This window comes from Cherax quadricarinatus, chromosome 85 (genome assembly GCF_038502225.1).
Source record: "Cherax quadricarinatus isolate ZL_2023a chromosome 85, ASM3850222v1, whole genome shotgun sequence".
In the NCBI taxonomy this organism is placed as follows: Eukaryota; Metazoa; Arthropoda; class Malacostraca; order Decapoda; family Parastacidae; genus Cherax; species Cherax quadricarinatus.
The window spans coordinates 3,215,210-3,224,397 of NC_091376.1; positions in this window are offsets into that span (position 1 = coordinate 3,215,210).

Here is a 9,188-nt window from a genome sequence, read left to right on the forward strand (position 1 = left end):
TTTTACCATTCTTCACCTGTCTAGATTTAAGTAGTGTTTAAGTATTAGGTTAAGTCTGCCGTAACTGCCTCGGCATGATTGTAATATTGTTATATGTATTGTACTGCCTCGTTATTATAAATCTAATTAATCACTTCAGTTACCTAGTATTCAATAAGATATATTAAAACGTACTGTTCCATAACCTGTGTCAATATAGAGTAAGAATTAGGATTAGTCTGCCTGAAATGCCTAGGCCTGCTAGAGGCTTTCCTTGTAATTAATATTTTATATGTAAACCATACACTGTAAGCTTTGCAAGGAAATAAACATTTATTATTTATTTATTATTATTATTATTATTATTATTATTATTATTATTATTATTATTATTATTATTATTATTATATTGGCTTTCTTTGTATCAATCAAATTATGAAATATAAACATACATTGTAACCATAGCAAAGAAATAAAATTTTGACTCCAATCTTAAATTACATTCCCACATCTGGAGTTTACCTGGAGTTTACCTGGAGAGAGTTCCGGGGGTCAACGCCCCCGCGGCCCGGTCTGTGACCAGGCCTCCTGGTGGATCAGAGCCTGATCAACCAGGCTGTTGCTGCTGGCTGCACGCAAACCAACGTACGAGCCAGGCGCCCGGCTGATCAGGAACCGACTTTAGGTGCTTGTCCAGTGCCAGCTTGAAGACTGCCAGGGGTCTGTTGGTAATCCCCCTTATGTATGCTGGGAGGCAGTTGAACAGTCTCGGGCCCCTGACACTTATTGTATGGTCTCTTAACGTGCTAGTGACACCCCTGCTTTTCATTGGGGGGATGGTGCATCGTCTGCCAAGTCTTTTGCTTTCGTAGTGAGTGATTTTCGTGTGCAAGTTCGGTACTAGTCCCTCTAGGATTTTCCAGGTGTATATAATCATGTATCTCTCCCGCCTGCGTTCCAGGGAATACAGGTTCAGGAACTTCAAGCGCTCCCAGTAATTGAGGTGTTTTATCTCCGTTATGCGCGCCGTGAAGGTTCTCTGTACATTTTCTAGGTCAGCAATTTCACCTGCCTTGAAAGGTGATGTTAGTGTGCAGCAATATTCCAGCCTAGATAGAACAAGTGATAATATCTTCATTATGCACCTCATACCCATCCTGTGGGCGGTAGTCAAAAGATTACAAAGGTACATAATGGGTTCAGTGACTGGACCCCAAAGTTATGATAGCTGAACTAGTTACAAAGGTAATGAACTCCAGGTAGATCTGGTCACAATCATGGCAAGTTACAGAGGTAATGAATCAGCTTCACTCCTATACATGGTTACAGTCATGAACAAATTACAAAGTAATGAACCACTGATACGTCCACACCTGGTCACAATTGTAATGAGTTATAAATACAAATATTAAGTGGGTCATACACCCACACGAGCGCGCGCGCGCACACACATACACACGAGGGCGCACAGACACATGCACACGAGCGTACAAATATATGCATACACACACACACACACACACACACACACACACACACACACACACACACACACACACACACACACACACACACACACACACACACACACACACACACACACAGCAGCGAAAGCCAAATCTGACCCGAAACTGTTGTACAGCCACATCAGGAGGAAAACAACAGTCAAGGACCAGGTAATCAGGCTAAGGAAGGAAGGAGGAGAGACAACAGGAAATGACCGGGAAGTATGTGAAGAACTCAACAAGAGATTCAAAGAAGTGTTCACAGAGGAGACAGAAGGGACTCCAGAAAGACGGAGAGGTGGGGCACACCACCAAGTGCTGGACACAGTGCACACAACCGAGGAAGAAGTGAAGAGGCTTCTGAGTGAGCTAGATACCTCAAAGGCAATGGGGCCAGATAACATCTCCCCATGGGTATTGAGAGAGGGAGCAGAGGCGCTATGTGTACCCCTAACAACAATATTCAATACATCTATCGAAACAGGGAGATTGCCTGAGGCATGGAAGACAGCAAATGTAGTCCCAATCTTTAAAAATGGAGACAGACATGAAGCATTAAACTACAGACCAGTGTCACTGACATGTATAGTATGCAAAATCATGGAGAAGATTATCAGGAGAAGAGTGGTGGAACACCTAGAAAGGAATGATCTCATCAACAGCAGCCAGCATGGTTTCAGGGACGGGAAATCCTGTGTCACAAACCTACTGGAGTTCTATGACATGGTGACAGCAGTAAGACAAGAGAGAGAGGGGTGGGTGGATTGCATTTTCTTGGACTGCAAGAAGGCGTTTGACACAGTTCCACACAAGAGATTGGTGCAAAAACTGGAGGACCAAGCAGGGATAACAGGGAAGGCACTACAATGGATCAGGGAATACTTGTCAGGAAGACAGCAGCGAGTCATGGTACGTGGCGAGGTGTCAGAGTGGGCACCTGTGACCAGCGGGGTCCCGCAGGGGTCAGTCCTAGGACCAGTGCTGTTTCTGGTATTTGTGAACGACATGACGGAAGGAATAGACTCTGAGGTGTCCCTGTTTGCAGATGACGTGAAGTTGATGAGAAGAATACACTCGATCGAAGACCAGGCAGAACTACAAAGGGATCTGGACAGGCTGCAGAACTGGTCCAGCAATTGGCTCCTGGAGTTCAATCCCACCAAGTGCAAAGTCATGAAGATTGGGGAAGGGCAAAGAAGGCCGCAAACGGAGTACAGTCTAGGGGGTCAGAGACTACAAACCTCACTCAAGGAAAAAGATCTTGGGGTGAGTATAACACCAGGCACATCTCCTGAAGCGCACATCAACCAAATAACTGCTGCAGCATATGGGCGCCTAGCAAACCTCAGAACAGCATTCCGACATCTTAATAAGGAATCGTTCAGGACCCTGTACACCGTATACGTTAGGCCCATATTGGAGTATGCGGCACCAGTTTGGAACCCACACCTAGCCAAGCACGTAAAGAAACTAGAGAAAGTGCAAAGGTTTGCAACAAGACTAGTCCCAGAGCTAAGAGGTATGTCCTACGAGGAGAGGTTAAGGGAAATCAACCTGACGACACTGGAGGACAGGAGAGATAGGGGGGACATGATAACGACATACAAAATACTGAGAGGAATTGACAAGGTGGACAAAAACAGGATGTTCCAGAGATTGGACACAGTAACAAGGGGACACAGTTGGAAGCTAAAGACACAGATGAATCACAGGGATGTTAGGAAGTATTTCTTCAGCCACAGAGTAGTCAGTAAGTGGAATAGTTTGGGAAGCGATGTAGGGGAGGCAGGATCCATACATAGCTTTAAGCAGAGGTACGATAAAGCTCACGGCTCAGGGAGAGTGACCTAGTAGCGATCAGTGAAGAGGCGGGGCCAGGAGCTCGGACTCGACCCCCGCAACCTCAACTAGGTGAGTACAACTAGGTGAGTACACACACACACACACACAAACCTTCTGGAGTTTTATGATAAAATAACAGAAGTAAGACACGAGAGAGAGGGGTGGGTTGATTGCATCTTCTTGGACTACAAGAAGGCCTTTGACACAGTTCCTCACAAGAGATTAGTGCAGAAGCTAGAGCATCAGGCGCATATAACAGGAAGGGCACTGCAATGGATCAGAGAATACCTGACAGGGAGGCAACAACGAGTCATGGTACGTAATGATGTATCACAGTGGGCACCTGTGACGAGCGGGGTCCCACAGGGGTCGGTCCTAGGACCAGTGCTATTTTTGGTATATGTGAACGACATGATGGAAGGGTTAGGCTCAGAAGTGTCCCTGTTTGCAGATGATGTGAAGTTAATGAGGAGAATTAAATCTGATGAGGACCAGGCAGGACTTCAAAGAGACCTGGACAGACTGGACACCTGGTCCAGCAAATGGCTTCTCGAATTTAATCCTGCCAAATGCAAAGTCATGAAGATAGGGGAAGGGCACAGAAGACCACAGACAGAGTATAGGCTAGGTGGCCAAAGACTACAAACCTCACTCAAGGAGAAAGATCTTGGGGTGAGTATAACACCGAGCATTTCTCCGGAAGCACACATCAATCAGATAACTCCTGCAGCATATGGGCGCCTGGCAAACCTGAGAACAGCATTCCGATACCTTAGTAAGGAATCATTCAAGACACTGTACACCGTGTATGTCAGGCCCATACTGGAGTATGCAGCACCTGTTTGGAACCCGCACTTGATAAAGCACGTCAAGAAACTAGAGAAAGTACAAAGGTTTGCGACAAGGTTAGTTCCAGAGCTAAGGGGAATGTCCTATGAAGAAAGATTAAGGGAAATCGGCCTGACGACACTGAAGGACAGGAGGGTCAGGGGAGACATGATAACGACATATAAAATACTGCATGGAATAGACAAGGTGGACAAAGACAGGATGTTCCAGGGAGGGGACACAGAAACAAGAGGCCACAATTGGAAGTTGAAGACACAAATGAGTCAGAGAGATAGTAGGAAGTATTTCTTCAGTCATAGAGTTGTAAGGCAGTGGAATAGCCTAGAAAATGACGTAGTGGAGGCAGGAACCATACACAGTTTTAAGACGAGGTTTGATAAAGCTCATGGAGCGGGGAGAGAGAGGGCCCAGTAGCAACCGGTGAAGAGGCGGGGCCAGGAGCTAAGACTCGACCCCTGCAAGCACAAATAGGTGAGTACAAATAGGTGAGTACACACATGGGGGTCCCGAAACATGGAGAGCCAAGATGATGGATGTGGTACTGGAAAACCTCATGCATCAACATGTTAGAGACACTACCAGAGAGAGAGGAGAGGATGAACCAGCAAGGTTGGACCTTGTATTCACCATGAGTAGTTCGGACATCGAGGGTATCATGTATGAAAGGCCCCTGGGAGCTAGTGATCATGTGGTTCTGTGCTTCGACTACATAGTTGAGCTCCAAGTGGAGAGAGTAGCAGGAATAGGCTGGGAAAAACCAAACTACAAAAGGGGGAACTACTCAGGCATGAGGAACTTCCTTCAAGACATTCAGTGGGAGAGGGAACTGACAGGAAAACCAGTACAAGAAATGATGGACTATGTGGCAACAAAATGCAAGGAGGCAGAGGAGAGGTTTGTTCCCAAGGGAAACAGAAATAATGGGAAGAACATAACGAGTCCTTGGTTCACCCAAAGGTGTAGGGAGGCAAAAACTAGGTGTACTAGAGAATGGAAAAGGTACAGAAGACAGAGAACTCAGGAAAATAAAGAAATCAGCCGAAGAGCCAGAAACGAATATGCACAGATAAGAAGGGAGGCTCAGAGACAATATGAAAATGACATAGCATCAAAAGTAAAGACTGACCCAAAGCTGTTGTACAGCCACATCAGGAGGAAAACAACAGTCAAGGACCAGGTAATCAGACTGAGGAAGGGTGATGGGGAATTCACAAGAAACGACCGAGAGGTTTGTCAGGAGCTCAACACAAGATTTAAAGAGGTATTTACAGTGGAAACCAGTAGGACTCCAAGAAATCAGAACAGGGGGGCACACCAGCAAGTGCTGGATGAGGTACATATAACCAAGGAGGAGGTGAAGAAGCTGCTATGCGAACTTGACACCTCAAAGGCGGTGGGACCAGACAACATCTCTCCATGGGTCCTTAAAGAGGGAGCAGAGATATTGTGTGAGCCATTAACAAAGATCTTCAACACATCATCTGAAACTGGGCAACTCCCTGAGGTATGGAAAATGGCAAATGTAGTCCCAATTTTTAAAAAGGGAGACAGACATGAGGCACTAAACTACAGACCTGTATCACTAACGTGTATAGTATGCAAGGTCATAGAGAAGATCATCAGGAGGAGAGTGGTGGGGCACCTGGAAAGAAACAAGTGTATAATTGACAACCAGCACGGTTTCAGGGAAGGAAAATCCTGTGTCACAAACCTACTAGAGTTTTATGACAAGGTGACAGAAGTAAGACAAGAGAGAGAGGGGTGGATCGACTGCATATTTTTGGACTGCAAGAAGGTCTTCGACACAGTTCCTCACAAGAGGTTACTGCAAAAGTTAGAGGACCAGGCACACATAACAGGAAAGGCACTGCAATGGATCAGAGAATACCTGACAGGGAGGCAACAACGAGTCATGGTACGCGACGAGGAGTCAGAGTGGGCGCCTGTGACAAGCGGGGTTCCACAGGGGTCAGTCCTAGGACCTGTGCTGTTCTTGGTATATGTGAACGACATAACGGAAGGGATAGACTCAGAAGTGTCCTTGTTTGCAGATGATGTGAAGTTAATGAGAAGAATCAAATCGGACGAGGATCAGGCAGGACTACAAAGAGACCTGGACAGGCTACAAGCCTGGTCCAGCAACTGGCTCCTTGAATTTAACCCTGCCAAATGCAAAGTCATGAAGATTGGGGAAGGGCAAAGAAGACCGCAGACACAATATAGTTTAGATGGCCAAAGACTGCAAACCTCACTCAAGGAAAAAGATCTGGGGGTGAGTATAACACCGAGCATATCTCCTGAGGCGCACATCAATCAGATAACTGCTGCAGCATACGGGCGCCTGGCAAACCTACGGATAGCGTTCCGATACCTCAATAAGGATTCGTTTAAGACTCTGTATACCATCTACGTCAGGCCCATACTGGAGTATGCAGCACCAGTTTGGAATCCACACCTAGTCAAGCACGTCAAGAAATTAGAGAAAGTGCAAAGGTTTGCAACAAGACTAGTCCCAGAGCTACGGGGATTGTCCTATGAAGAAAGGTTGAGGGAAATCGGCCTGACGACACTGGAGGACAGGAGGGTCAGGGGAGACATGATAACGACATATAAAATACTGTGCAGAATAGACGAGGTGGACAAAGACGGGATGTTCCAGAGATGGGACACAGACACAAGAGGTCACAATTGGAAGTTGAAGACTCAGATGAATCAAAGGGATGTTAGGAAGTATTTCTTCAGTCATAGAGTAGTCAGGACATGGAATAGCCTAGAAAGTGATGTAGTGGAGGCAGGAACCATACATAGTTTTAAGGCGAGGTATGATAGAGCTCATGGGGCAGGGAGAGAGAGGACCTAGTAGCAATCAGCGAAGAGGCGGGGCCAGGAGCTGTGAATCGACCCCTGCAACCACAAATAGGTGAGTACAAATAGGTGAGTACACACACACACACACACACACACACACACACACACACACACACACACACACACACACACACACACACACACACACTGGGCAACTACCTGAGGTATGGAAGACGGCAAATGTAGTTCCCATTTTTAAAAAAGGAGACAGAAAAGAGGCACTAAACTATAGACCTGTGTCATTGACGTGTATAGTATGCAAAATTATGGAGAAGATTATCAGGAGGAGAGTGGTGGAGCACCTGGAACGGAACAGGAGTATAAATGCCAACCAGCACGGATTCACGGAAGGCAAATCCTGTGTCACAAACCTTCTGGAGTTTTATGATAAAATAACAGAAGTAAGACAAGAGAGAGAGGGGTGGGTTGATTGCATCTTCTTGGACTACAAGAAGGCCTTTGACACAGTTCCTCACAAGAGATTAGTGCAGAAGCTAGAGCATCAGGCGCATATAACAGGAAGGGCACTGCAATGGATCAGAGAATACCTGACAGGGAGGCAACAACGAGTCATGGTACGTAATGATGTATCACAGTGGGCACCTGTGACGAGCGGGGTCCCACAGGGGTCGGTCCTAGGACCAGTGCTATTTTTGGTATATGTGAACGACATGACGGAAGGGTTAGACTCAGAAGTGTCCCTGTTTGCAGATGATGTGAAGTTAATGAGGAGAATTAAATCTGATGAGGACCAGGCAGGACTTCAAAGAGACCTGGACAGACTGGACACCTGGTCCAGCAAATGGCTTCTCGAATTTAATCCTGCCAAATGCAAAGTCATGAAGATAGGGGAAGGGCACAGAAGACCACAGACAGAGTATAGGCTAGGTGGCCAAAGACTGCAAACCTCACTCAAGGAGAAAGATCTTGGGGTGAGTATAACACCGAGCATGTCTCCGGAAGCACACATCAATCAGATAACTCCTGCAGCATATGGGCGCCTGGCAAACCTGAGAACAGCATTCCGATACCTTAGTAAGGAATCATTCAAGACACTGTACACCGTGTATGTCAGGCCCATACTGGAGTATGCAGCACCTGTTTGGAACCCGCACTTGATAAAGCACGTCAAGAAACTAGAGAAAGTACAAAGGTTTGCCACAAGGTTAGTTCCAGAGCTAAGGGGAATGTCCTATGAAGAAAGATTAAGGGAAATCGGCCTGACGACACTGGAGGACAGGAGGGTCAGGGGAGACATGATAACGACATATAAAATACTGCATTGAATAGACAAGGTGGACAAAGACAGGATGTTCCAGGGAGGGGACACAGAAACAAGAGGCCACAATTGGAAGTTGAAGACACAAATGAGTCAGAGAGATAGTAGGAAGTATTTCTTCAGTCATAGAGTTGTAAGGCAGTGGAATAGCCTAGAAAATGACGTAGTGGAGGCAGGAACCATACACAGTTTTAAGACGAGGTTTGATAAAGCTCATGGAGTGGGGAGAGAGAGGGCCTAGTAGCAACCGGTGAAGAGGCGGGGCCAGGAGCTAGGACTCGACCCTTGCAACCACAAATAGGTGAGTACAAATAGGTGAGTACACACACATGGTAATGCATTATTTACAGCTAGCAAAGTCAGAGTATTTCTCCAGAATGGTCTGCAATATACCAGTGTGGATAAAATACTTTGCCATTTCTTGAACATTTCTGAGTGAGTTGTTTCTAAATTCATTAATTTTATCACACTCCAGTACATAATGACGCAAGGTGTGACAATAATCCATCTGGCAAAGTTTACATTTCATTTGGTCTACATCTGGTGGTGGTGATTTAACCTGCCAAAGATACTTGTAACCAAGCCGGAGCCGGGCGGTAGTGACATCCAAGAGTCTGCTTATCTTGTTGGATGCACCATAGACATGTGGCTCCTCCTGCATGATGGAATGATGATAGATGGACTGACTTGTGTCAATCTCCCTAAGTCTTAAGTCAATAAAGTTCAATTGAAGTTCTTTTTGTATCATTGTTCTCAAACTGCTAACTGACAACCCAAGATTGTAATCTACTCCATCTTTGAAAGCATACAGCTTAGCCAATTTATTAGTTTTATCATGCATCTGAAGACCAATGTGAGATGGAATC